Source organism: Polypterus senegalus, chromosome 13, assembly GCF_016835505.1.
Source record: "Polypterus senegalus isolate Bchr_013 chromosome 13, ASM1683550v1, whole genome shotgun sequence".
Lineage (NCBI taxonomy): Eukaryota > Metazoa > Chordata > Cladistia > Polypteriformes > Polypteridae > Polypterus > Polypterus senegalus.
Genome location: NC_053166.1, coordinates 74,404,485 through 74,418,507, shown reverse-complemented (window position 1 = coordinate 74,418,507; position 14,023 = coordinate 74,404,485). Strand labels below are relative to the sequence as shown.

The 14,023-nt window shown below is 38.7% G+C and overlaps 1 protein-coding gene across 2 annotated transcripts in view; it reads left to right on the top strand.

Moving 5' to 3' along the window:
• Positions 1 to 14,023, top strand: part of LOC120542549 (golgin subfamily A member 4-like) — a 30,331-nt gene that overhangs the window by 14,568 nt on the left and 1,740 nt on the right. The window lies entirely within an intron of this gene.

Below are 14,023 nucleotides of genomic sequence, written 5' to 3'. Positions count from 1 at the left end.
ACTTAAACAGAGAGAATGAATTATTGTTTCTAATCTCAGGAGGCAGTGCATTCCAAAGTCGGGGGGCAGAACGACTGAAAGCTCTGTTCCCCGTTGTGGAAAGACGAGCGGAAGGAACAGTCAATTTAATTGAGGAGGATGATCTAAGAGTACGGGAAGGGGTGACGATGTGGAGAAGGTTAGACAGGTATTGGGGGGCTAAATCATGAATAGCTTTAAAGGTTAGCAGAAGGATTTTAAACTTGATGCGGAACTTGACAGGGAGCCAGTGAAGTTGATGCAGAACAGGAGTGATGTGGTGAGTAGAAGGAGATCTCGTGATAATACGGGCGGCTGAGTTCTGGACTAATTGAAGTTTGTGAAGAGTTTTTTGAGGGAGACCAAAAAGAAGAGAGTTACAATAGTCAAGGCGAGAGGTGACAAGGCTATGAACAAGAACTGCAGCAGAGTGAGGGGTGAGAGAGGGCGGAGACGGTTGATATTACGTAGGTGGAAGTAGGCAGATCGTGTAATAGTATTGATGTGTGAAAGAAAGGAGAGGTTATTATCCAAGATGACACCAAGACTTTTGGCCTGAGAGGAGGGGGATAGAGTACAGTTATCAATTATAATAGGGAAGTTATGGGATTTGGATAATGTGGATTTTGTACCAATAAGAAGGATCTCTGTTTTATCACTGTTGAGTTTAAGAAAATTAAATGTAAACCAGTTTTTGATTTCGGCCAGACAGTCAGTAAGGGTGGTAGGTGGGAGGGTGATTGTGGGTGAAGTTGAAAAATAAAGCTGGGTGTCATCTGCATAACAGTTTACTACTAGTAAAGTGCTTTTAGCTACACTTTTTGTATGAAAATGTGCTATATAAATAAGTGTTATAGTTGTTGTAAAGAGGGACCCCAAATACAAACAACAACACAGATTTCACAGTAACAAAAACAAAAGAATTTATCCACACATTGAGAATAATTCCAGCTAGAGAAAAGGGAATATTATTCAATAAGGTGAATTTAACATCTGATTCTCAAGGCCTTCCTAGGCAATAAGATCCCTGTCTACTCTGCGGGGTGGTTTTTCTGCTTTCCCACTGCTACCTGAAATCTGCTGTTCATCTTCTCTCACAAACCACTTCCCTTCTCTTACCTCTGGCATTCCTTCCAGATGACAGATGAATCCTTATCTTCTACTATCTGGCAACTACAAGCTCGTTAGAGGCACAGACTGGAAGGGGATTTTAAGTTCTGCTTCCAGCCAACCAATCAGTAGTTCTCCAGGTTGCTTGGTGGCTATTTAAAATCCCAAAGGTTCCTCCCTCATAGGCTTCCAGTGTTTATAGTTATTTCCCATACCACAGAGTTGTACAGGGGAATACCAGACTGGTTCTCATCCTTTCCTAAAAGATTCCATTACAACACGGAAGGTCCTGGCCATAGGCTTGACTGTAAAGAAAAGAAAGCGTTTGCGATTCTGTGTCATCCTGACATGGTGTATATAGAATATAGGTGCCTCTAGCAGGCCCAATGGATTTGTTGGCTCCTCAGGCTTCTTGGGCAAAGCTGCTCTACAACTTGAGACTTTACTGAGCCCACGTTCAGTGCTAGACGGTCCTTATACAAATTATGTCAGATCACAATGAGTATTTATGTTATAATAAACCGCTAACTAGAAATTAACGTAACACAATATTCTCAAATCCGCTTAGAGTCAAGGTGGGCAGGGGCGTATCCCAGCAGCATTGCAGGCAAGGCAGGAACCAACCCTGGATGGGATACCAGTCCCCACTCACAGAGTTTTTCCATGAGGTTTCAGATAGTGGGAGCATGGAAACAGGAATACAGAGGATTTCAAGGTAAGCTGATTTGGATTTTCTACTAAGTACAATGAAGTTCTATATTATAATTCATTCTTATTTATCATTTAACTGGAGAGTGGTAAGGTGTTTCATGTTGGAGAGTGTCATGAGGATAGTGTAGTAATATTATGATAAAAATGTATACTTGGGGAAAAATATTTTAGAATTTACTACAAAAATTAGTAATAGTAAATGTTCAGAAACCCACTAATCAGCCAACCTGGGGGAATACAGGTGGACTGAGATGAAAGGCCATTAACCAGGCAGTATAGCCCGGAAAAGGAGGGTCAAGTTGGTAGAATTCATGATGACCCAAGACCATGCGGTTCACCAACAAAAGCACGATAGACATATGCGCCCTGACAAAACCGCGACCGACAAATGAGCGCCGACAAACCCGCTAACTGGTTTTCGACAAATGCGCGTCGACAAAATCGCCTCAAGAAAATCGCGAGAGAGGCCAAGAGAGTGGGACGCCCTTGCTGCAATTCTTCCTACATATGCAGGGTGTGATCTTAAGGACTATCTGCGTGCCGTGCTGATGGCATGCCATGTCTCATCATATTTAGTGAAACTTTCGCGATTTTGTCGGCGCGATTTAATCGTCACTATTTTGTCGGCGCGCATATGTCTATCGCACAAATGACGGGTCACAAACCAAATGCTGCAGCAAATTCCAAATTGAACCAGAACATAAGATAAACAGCCACTTGGTAGTAAGCACATGGGCACAAGGTGAATTGCTACTTTGGAGGTAATTGTATTTTTGTTACATTCATTTTACTTTATTATTTTAAGCATACACATATCTTTTTCTCTCCTGCCTCTTCTGGTACTTTGTCTAGTTGCCTGGAGTTACAGATGTAATAAGCAAGGGGAAGTGATGAACTTTAGTACCTGACAGTGTTGTAAGAGTATGGGATTTGAGATGTTCTGATGTAGTCAACATCAGGGCTATACAGTTAGCGGCTGGATTTGGACCTCAAGTAGATTTAACCTGGCACTTTCATTGGTTCTTAACAAATAATTAAAAAAGAAAAATAATTTTAAATTTCATTTTTTTAGTCGCATCTCAGTCTTATTAAATATATCATTTTTTCCTACTTGACCTGCCCTACCAGTGGTAACTGGCAGTTTTAACTAGTTCCCCCGCCCTAATCCCAAAAATAAGGTCCTCGATACCAGCAGCCAGAAGCTATTCTGACCTCTCGTTTCATGCAGGCTTTCTTCACAGGTTTTTTTTAGCTTCTCTGTCTTAGTACGAAAATTTTGCATTCTACCTTTAAAACAGAGGAAAAACAATCAATTTAATAGTGAGAAAACAGAAAAAAACCTCTGCTGTAAAATGAGAGTTTATCGGTGTTGAAGCAGTAGTAACGTTTGGAGGCATTTCAAGACAACTCACTGTAACTTCAACACCAACTTACTGATGGGCTCTTGTGCTCGCATCAACAACTTCAGAAGCTAGTCAAGGGATATCACCGTTTTCAAGGAGGCATGCACCATTTATTTTGACATTGTTTGACTTGATGCATACATGTGAATTGGCATTCTTGAATAGAAAGATCATTAAGAGCAGTAATCCAGCATCCATCACTGGCTAGCACCTGCATCGCTGCCTGCACTAACAACATGTAAGTCTGATTTCCGTTTATTTCTTCCTTCTACAATTTGAAAAAAATGATTCCCTCCTGACTGGTATACTTTTCATAATGTAGTCCTTACGCAGAACTAATTGAATAGCAGTGGTCTACATAATAAAGAGTATAAAGGGGAGAATAGGGTCACCCTGGAACCCTAACATGACAAAACAGTCTGGCATGCAAGTAACATTCTGGCTGTGCTCTGACAGTCCTACTACTAATAATGTTTCCTCTAGCTGTAAGAGGAATATTAATATAAATAATAAAGTTATCTTCTCTTATTCTAGGGTTTTCCTTGACCCAAGTCTACACTGCTAGTTTCCCTGCTGGTAAATCTGAAACTGTGATGCCCAATGTGACTTTTTTACAACCCCACCAACTTTAATGTTTTTCTAACACACTCGCTTTGTTCGCCCACTCCCAAGTTTGATTTACTGGATATACAATTTAAAGAGATTGTTATTTTCATGGGAATTGTTGCATATGCATTATTTTCACTTTTACTTTAAAACTTTGGGAGCACATGAATTGTGTCTCCCAAAAGCAATCCGACAACTGCTAGATTAGATGTCCGTGAACTTGTTTTAAATGTTGTCTCACTGCCTTGTCTCGCGTGACATTAAAGTGTCTCTCACAGGACATCAAATTGCCTTCTGAGAAGATCATGTTTTGTTTCCCTAGTCTACCTCCCAAAGTTTTTTTTTTTAATAATAGAGAGCTTTGACCTCATTTGCATATCTATGGATGTGAAAGGGAAAGCAGACTACAAAAAAAAGTAACAGACACATTGAAAATGTGCCACTTCAGAAAAAAATAGTGACTTGGCCAGGCTTCGAATACAGTATCTTGAACCTTTGAAGCAGTAGTTCAGTGAGTAATCATAATGTAATAAATGTATATTTAAAACTGTTTTGTAAGCAAGTCAAATTATGTAATTTTTTATGTACTCCTAACTGACTAAGTGGTTGTATTTTGTAGCAGATCCAATACTTGCATAGCAGAAACCGTGTACTGCAATCTTATATCCATAACCTGAAATTACATAATAGAGAATGTCATATGATTGACAATAGACACAGAGACTCTAAACAATATGACTTTTTGCATGGTGTGATCAAGACAAAATTGCATTACCAGACTCATAATAAAATATTCCAAATCTCTGAAAAACTAAATGTACAAACACAAAAGAAGTTCATAAATCCAGATTATAAGTGTAACGTGATATGCTTGACTGTTGGAGGAGAGTTGTCCATGGCGATCCATCTCAGATCTTTTACATTATTATTTCATTCCACCATATGCCTTGAGGTAGCTTCAAGGAGAGCTCCCAACTTTACGTGGTTTAAGTGTTTTACTTCAATTTCCATATTATCATGCTACTTAGCTGTTGGAAATCTGAACATTTCTTTGAAGAAATGAAATATAACATTCTTAAATCCACATAATCTAATTCAGAGCCCGGGCCTAATCTCGGGAAGTATTGAATAGAACAGAATGAAGCCAGTCCAATGCACACAATTGGCCAGTTTAGGATTGCAAATTAACCTAACAGCACATATTGAAATGCAATTAATTATTCAGACATTGAAAAATATTTTTTCTTTTTAGATTTAAATTTTCCATAATTAGTTATGCCTCTACAGTCAAAGATATATTAACTGTTTAAATATATACTTGAATTAGTTTATTGCTGAATTATGATACTATGATCCTATACTGCTTCACATTTGTAGTATCCTGGGTTAAGTTCTCGGCCCAACACTGCCTGTGTGGAGTTTGCATGTCTTCCTTATGTCTTTCTACATTTACTCTCCACATTTAAAGACACATAGTTTAGGTGATTTGATAGCTGTGAACTGGACCAATGTGTCTCTGCTCAGCAACACACTGGCACCTCACTCATGGTTGGTTCCCACCTTTAAAACAATGCGGCAAAGGTAGGCAGTGGTTCTCTATGATAATGAACTGGATAAGCATGTTGGAACATGGATGAATGAATGAAACTTCTAAATACAGTAGTTCTTATCTGCAGCAGAACTAATTACAACAAGACATAAAGTGTAGCTGTTGGCAGAGCATTTATAGGCCTTTATAGTTGTGTAAACTGGAAAGTGAAAACATCAAGATCAAGATGCCCTCTACTGAAGATTCCCAGTTTTAAAATCTTCAACTTTAAACTAAATGCTTCTGATAATCCAACTGCCCTCCTGAGCTTTGCCTGATACTGGAGCCATTGCCCGAACTAACTCTTAAGATGGATATTTGGATTTCTGTACAAACAGTTGTTAATATGAATTTCCAGAGTTTCAGAGGACTATTTTAAAGCAGTCATACACAACATTGAAGAGATCAGCTACAGTATAACTAGACTGTGTGCTGTTAAAACCAAAACACACACAAAAGAACAGAGAGATACAAAAATAGTATCTCGCCCTGTATGGAATGCCCTCAGTAAAGCTAAATAGAGTGTCTTTTGATTTGAGTTGAACCTTCTCATAAAAGTGTTTCCTACCACTTGGGAACTGCATTCTGTCAATATGAAAGTGGTGTTGTTCTACTGTATTATCAGACTGACAGACAGACTCCTTTCCAGTGCCATTTGTTATTGTCACATTTCAACGAGGGCTCCTCCTCTAGCTGGGATTCATATGCTTGCTTTGTGTCTTCTTTGTACATTTTTTTTTAAATTTTATTGATTTTATTGTAATCATCCATACAAATAGATCAATTTTTACAAAAAAATAGGATTGAATTGAAAACAAATCAACCCCACCCCTGAGAAAGAGAGCATATGCTGGCCAACGGACTAAAACTTAAAGCTTGTTAAAATATTTAAATTGATGGGTTTAATAGGCGGATAAAGATAAATGGAGAAGAAAAAGAAATGGGAAGAGAATCTACTTCCTTAATGCTTTAAGAGCTTATTCTAAAATATTATTGATTAGATCCTGTCAGGTTTTGAAAAAATTCTGCACAGATCCTCTAACTGAGAATCTGATTTTTTTCAATTTCAAAATGTATAAAACATCACTTTACCCACTGACGTAAAAGAAGAGAGTTAGGATTCTTCCAGTTTAGCAAAATAAGTCTGCGTGCCAATAGTGTAGTGAAGGCAATCACAGTTTGTTTGTCCTTCTCCACTTTAAGCCCATCTGGAAGAACACCAAACACAGCTGTTAATGGGTTAGGAGGGATTGTGACACCAAGGCTGTCTGAGAGGCACTTAAAAACTTTGGTCCAGAATGATGTTAATTTGGTGCAGGCCCAAAACATGTGACCCAGTGAGGCTGGGACTTGATTGCAGCGTTCACAGGTTGGATCTTGCCCTGGAAACATTTTGGACAGTTTTAAGCGAGACAGATGTGCTCGATATATAATTTTAAGTTGAATAATTGTATGCTTTGCGCATATGGAGCTCGAATGAATTCTCTGCATTGCTACCTTCCACTCCTTTTCTGATATGTTGAGTGAGAGATCCTTTTCCCATTGTCCTCTTGGATCTTTGAAAGGGAGGGACTGTAAAATAATTTTATATATTGCAGAAATGCTGTCTGAGTCCTCAAACTGAGCAATATTTTTCCAGCATAGAGGAAGGTATGAGATGAGGAAAATCTGGCAGGTTCTGTTTATCAAAGTTTCTAATTTGAAGATAGTGAAAGAAATGTGTAGCTGGAAAGTTAAATTTGGAATGTAATTGTTCATAGGATGCAAAGATGTTGTCTATATAAAGATCTCTAAGCAATTTAATCCCAAATGTTTTCCAGATATTAAAACTGCATATGTTTGCGAGGGTTGAAAAGGTGGTTCTCATGCAGAGGTGCCACAGATAAAAGATTCTCCATCTTAAAATGCTTTCTACATTGGTTCCATATTCTGAGTGAGTGAAGCACAATTGGGTTATTAGTATATTGGTGATAACTTGCATTTATTGGGGCACAAAGCAGGGAATATAAAGAAGTACTGCAGGATTTTATTTCTATTGTGCATCAAGCCTGTGTATGTTCATCTGTTTGTGTCCAGGTTTTTATAGCTTGTATGTTTGCTGCCCAGTAATAAAACTGAAAGTTAGGTAGAGCCATGCCACCTTCTGCCTTAGGTCTTTGTAGGGTCGCTCTTTGGATACATGGATGTTTTGAGTTCCAAATAAATGAGGTTATGGTTGAATCTAATTGCTTAAAAATGATTTATTGATGTATATTGGAATGTTTTGAAATAAAAAGAGAAGCTTAGGAAGGATATTCATCTTAACAATGTTAATTCTTTCTTCTAGAGTGAGAGGGTTGACCATCTATGCAAGTCTTGCTTAATTTTTTCCATACAGATGGTGAAATTTTGTTGATAAAGAGCTTTATGTTTACTTGTGATATTTACCCCTAGGTATTTAAACTGATCTGCAATGATAAAAGGGAAGGTGTCCAATCTAATATTGTATGCTTGAGAATTCACTGGAAAGAGTACACTTTTATTCAAATTAATTCTGAGACCAGAGATCTTTTGAAATTCTGTAAGTGCTGTTAAGACTGCAGGCACAGTATTTTGTGGGTCTGATATATACAGTACCATATCATCTGCATATGGAGAAATTTTCTGTTCAAGTCCTTCTCTGATAATCCCCTTTATCTGATAAGCATTTCAACAGTGAACTGCCAGTGGTTCAATGGCGATTGCAAATAGCAAGTGACAAGGGGCATCCTTGTCTGGTACCACGTTTTAGTTTAAAGTAGTCTGAACAAATGTTGTTAATACAAACTGAAGCTTCTGGATTGGTATACAGTAGTTTGATCCATGCACAAATGTTCGGCCAAACCCAAATTTTCTAATGTAGTGAAAAGGTAGTTCCATTCAATCATGTCAAATGCTTTTTCTGCATCCAATGATAATAATATCTCTGGGGTGTTTGACTTTGCTGGTGAATATATTACATTAAACAGGTGTCGAAGATTGGAAGCTAAGTGTCGGCCTTTAATAAATCCAGTTTGATCTTGTGATATTACCAAGGCAGCACTTTCTCCATCCTTCTAGCTAGGACTTTGAGAGTATCTTAACATCATTATTCAGAAGTGAAATTGGTCTGTATGATGCACATTGTAATAAGTCCTTATTTTGTTTAGGAAAGATGGTGATTAATGCTTGGCGAAAAGTTTGAGGTAGAATTTGATTGTCTCTAGCTTCTGTAAATGTTGCTAATAAGAGGGGAGCTAGCTGAGTGGAGAATTTCTTATAAAATTCTACAGGGTAGCCATCAGGGCCTGCTGCTTTCCCGCTTTGAAGTGACTTTATAGCATCTAGTAATTCTGATAGCGCCAGAGGTTTATCCAGTTCCTCTGCACTAAAAGTATCTATTTGTGGTATCCGTAATGTAGCTAGAAATGCATTAGATTGTGTGTTGTCTTCTTTAAACTCAGTAGAATGTATTTATAGTAGTCTCTAAATGTGTGCATTATATTTTTATGGTCAATGATTTTATCTCTGTTCGTGTTGGTGATTGCTGGGATTGCATTGTGAACTTCTTGCTTGTGGATTTGTTGAGCTAAGAGCTTATTAGCTTTCTTTCCGTGCTCATAGTAATGTTGTCTTGATTTAAAAATGAGTTATTCAGTTTCTTTGGTTGTTAAGAGGTTGAGCTGTGAATGCAGCGACTGCCTTTTCATATGAAGAGCCTCACTTGGACACCTGGCATGTTCTTCATCTATTCTAGTAATTTCTGTGGTTAGCTCTGATACCTTTATTGGTTTCTAATTTATTTCTGTGGAAAATCATCTGCCCTCTTAAGAAGGCCTTTAGAGTTTCCCAGAGTATTCCTGCGGAGACCTCTGAGAATGTATTTGTCTCTAAGAACTGATTGGTTTGGATATAAATTCTGTACAGTTCTCGTCTGCTAATAGAAGTGGGTTAAGACGCCATCTGCGAGATGATTGTGTGGGGCATAATGATTTTAGCTCCAAGATCAGAGGGGCATGGTCGGAAATAACAATAGCATTGTACAGTAATCCCTCCTCGATCGCGGGGGTTGCGTTCCAGAACCCCCCGCGATAGATGAAAATCCGCTAAGTAGAAACCATATGTTTGTATGGTTATTTTTATATACTTTAAGTCCTTAGAAACTCTCCCACACTGTTAACATTATTAGAGCCCTTTAGACATGAAATAACACATTTTAGTCAAAAGTTTAAACTGTGCTCCATGACAAGACAGAGATGACAGTTCTTTTTCACAATTAAAAGAATGCAAATAGATCTTCTCTTCAGGAGCAGAGAATTTCAAAGAGAGAGAGAGAGAGAAAGAGCGCTCGCAAAGAAAAGCAAACAATCAAAAAATCAATAAGTGTGCTTTTAAGTTTGCCGCGGCATTTTTTAGAGGATCGTCAGTATCTTCTAAGCAGACAGCCCCTCTGCTCACATCTCCTCGTCAGGCGCAGAGAACGTCAGAGAGAGAGAGCGAGATTAAAGCAAACAATCAAAAAATCAATAAGTGTGTTTTTGGAAGCGCCGCGATAAAGCGGCCGGTATTTCTTAGAGCTGCGTTCGTATCCACTAGGCAATCAGCTTCTGTGCAAACAGCACCTCTGCTCACAGCCCCTCCGTCAGGCGCAGAGAATGTCAGAGAGGGTGAGAGAGAGGCAGAGACAAGCAAACAATCGAGCACCGCACGGGAAGCCTATCTTATAGCATTGAGGAGTTTTAGTTAATATGTAATACATGCTCTGATTGGGTAGCTTCTAAGCCATCCGCCAATAGCGTCCCTTGTATGAAATCAACTGGGCAAACAAACTGAGGAAGCAAGTACCATAAATTAAAAGACCCATTGTCCGCAGAAATCCATGAACCAGCTTAAAAATCCGTGATATATATTTAGATATGCTTACATTTAAAATCCGCGATAGAGTGAAGCCGCGAAAGTCGAAGCGCGGTATAGCGAGAGATTACTGTACTTGCAAGATTTAATTGTGGCAAGAAATAAGTAATCAATTCTTGAGTAGCAATGATGCACTGGTGAGTAGAAGGAATATACTCTTGAGTTTGGGTTTAGAAATTTCCAGGGGTCTGATAGGTTGTAATCAGTTAAAAAATGTGTAATTGTCTTTGCAGTGTTAGATGTCATCCCCCTGTGACAGGAGTCCTATCTAAGAATGGATTTAAAACACAATTAAAATCCCCAGCCATTATAATTTTATGAGTGTTCACATTGGGAATGGATGCAAATACATTTTGCATGAATTCCCTATTGTCGACATTGGGTGCATAAACATTTATCAAAATCACTTTACAGTTAAATAAATTGCCCATGACAATCACATATCTCCCTTCAGGATCAGATATTACATCTGATACCACAAATGAGACTATTCTATGTATGATAATTCCCACACCTCTAGTTTTCTTTGTAAAGCTGGAATGGAACATTTGGCCAGTCCAGTCTTTTTGCAGCCGGAACTGATCCTTGCTTTGTAAGTGGGTCTCCTGTAAAAATACTATTTTAGCGTTTAAACCTGTTATGTGAGAGAATTGTTTCTTTCTCTTTAATTCATGATTCAGGCCTTTAACATTCCATTTTACAAAGTTAACTGTCCCATCATGGAGACATTGATTCTGAATTTTTGATGTCATTTTGTAGTCTTAACTGGAAGTGAGACAACTTTAACCTTAATTTCCAAATTTCCCACGAGTTATTGCCATGCAGCCTATTGTTACATTGGTAGTTATAATTATAAGGATTAAAAGGATAGACTAGATATAGCTTGCTTTCTTTCTCCCCCCCCTTATTCCCCCACCACCCCATTTTGCCTCCCCACATGAGGCTGGACCCCACTTCATAAAGTCCCAGTCCACTGACATACCTAGAGACAGAGCATGTCCAAAACAAAACATGCCCACCAGCGACGGCATTTGAGGATCAAAAAGTAGAGATATCTATTGCCGATAAAGTCTAAATACTATAAGCATTAAATATAATCTTCAGCAGTCTTGAAATATTAAGACAGTAAACTCAGGGAGTGGTGTTAAAAAGTGGCCCTGGGTAAACATAGTAAACCCTAATGCAATAATAACAATAACAATAAACCAAGGGCTGCGGTGGGCTGGTGCCCTGCCCAGGGTTTGTTTCCTGCCTTGTGCCCTGTGTTGGCTGGGACTGGCTCCAGCGGACCCCTGTGACTCTGTAGTTAGGATATAGTGGGTTGGATAATGGATGAATGGATAACCCAAGGGTATGATGTTAAACAGTCTCCATTAGAATAATAAAAAAAGTAACTTAATTTCTTCCACAATACACCTATAATGGTAATTAAAACATAAAAAGTGTCCAAGAAGAGAAAAGGATGTATAATTATGGTACCCATATCATTGCAAACGGATCAGACAGCAGGTAATATCTTCTTGCCTTGCCATGACAGGATGCGACTCACTATCGTAATTTAAAAAAGTGCCGGGATCAGCTTTCTTAATACCTTTTCTGCTTCCTCCTTGCTGGAAAAAAATTAATATTTGTCTTGAATATCCACTTTCAGTTTGGCAGGATACAAGAGGCTGTATCTGATATCGGCTTTCCGTAACCACTGTTTAATGTTGTAAAAAGCTGCATGTTTAGCAGCTGTTGAAGGTGAGAAATCAGAGAAAATACGAATGTGGTTATTTTCAAATATAATATCTTGTTTTTGTCTTAGAAGTGTCATTACTTTAAGCTTAAATTGTAATCTCCTGAAGCGGACAATTAAAGTCCAAGGTTTAGAGGTATTTGATCAACATATGTGATAAGCTGCTGCTATCTCGGTATCTGATTTAAAGTCCTCTCCAGTTATTTTTGAGAATAGTTCAGCTACGAGTTTCACTGGGGTTGGACTTTCACGCTTCTCAGGTAGGCCTTCAATTCTAATATTATACCTTCTGCAACCATCTTCCAGAGCTGCAAGTCTGTTTCCGAGTTTTTTGCATTTGGAATTCGCAGCTGTAGCTGCCGAATGTTCCGCTGTTTCAATTTTAGTCGTGAATGTCTGCTTAACGTCTTCCAGCTGATTGGCAAGTTCTCTCAGTTTAGATGCATCTTCCTAAATGTATTCCTTAATTTTTCCCAGCATACCTTTAAAGATTGCATCAAACCGATTATATCGGTGGATGTTTTTCCACGTCTTTATTATCCAGTCACAGCTTCTCGTTTGTCTTGTTTTGCAGCTCCTCCTTTGTCTTGAGCAATCCATTTATTTCTTTCTTCATATTTTCCTGAATGTCTTTCTTAAGCTTACTTATGGCCGTGGTCATAGCCAGTGTTGTGATCATTTCCTTGAGTTTGGACAAATTGTTTCAGCTTTCGTGCTCTGCATGTGAAGTGGTAATCCTGGTTACAGACGATGCTTCCGCCTCGCGAGGTGTGGATGAAAGCACAGACTGCAAGACCATTTCTAGTTTCAAGTGATCTTCTGGAATTGGTGAGCTATCGTGACCTGCATCACTTGCACCTTCATCCCATTTTCGCTCTCAACTGGAGATGATGCAGTGGAGCGGGTTCCTGGGAAGTCTGTGCTTTTGCCTGCCTGTTCCAGATCAGTCTCTGAAAGGCCATACCTTGCATTCGGACTTGATGTCTCTCTAGACTTGGGTGTAGCTTTAAGTTTCCTTTCCGTTTTTTTCTGACCCCCTTTCTTGTTACTCATGTTTATATACTGTAGTGGAGACTCCTCGGGTTGGATAAATACAGGATACCTCGAGATAATAAGAAATAAGAGAAAAAATAAAGCCACTGCTAACGGAGCTCCGCTTTAGATGTCCATCTCCCGTAACGGAGATTTATTTGTGTAACTATTTCTTTCATTTATGATTTGCAGTATTCTTTATGTTTTATGCATCTGTCTCTAAGCCTGTGTCATGTTCCATGTCTTTTGTGGGTAGTTCCCCAAAGAGGTGGGGCTACCTACCAATCTCTGCCATGACCTGCCCTCTGCCCTATAAATCCAGAGGGTCTCCCACAGTTCCTGGAATTTCACTGTGAATGTGCTCTGGAGTTGATCAGTTTCCTTGTGTATTGCTGTTCTTAGTGCATTTTTGATGTTGGATTCTTTTTACGTTCTGCTCTGTTATTTTGACCATTCGTTGGATTCTGTATTGGGACTTTGTTTGCTTATGGAATTGCCTTTAAGAGGCGATGGATGACTTTTGTGCTGTTCAGATCTTCACAGTATTACAGAGCAGTTTTTGTGAAGAGTAAATCTTTTATTTTATAAAGATTCTTTGAGTACATTTTGTGTCTAGCTGGGCTTTTTGGTGGAATTTCCCCTTCTAGTGGTTATTTTTGGAAGTGCTTTTTTGACTTGCATGCTTTGGGAGTCTACATTCAGGACAGTTAAATAAAGTTGTGGGGTTTGAGCTCAACTATTTTCTAATATCTGTACTGTATTTCTTTCCAAAATGATGTTGTCTGTTTTGTAATCTTTATTAACGACACTGGATGTATGCACAAGTTCCTGCCAAAAGTAATGTAAAGTTAATACCAGCACCAGTTTTGCAATCTGGGCATGAAATGCAATCATAATAATACTGCA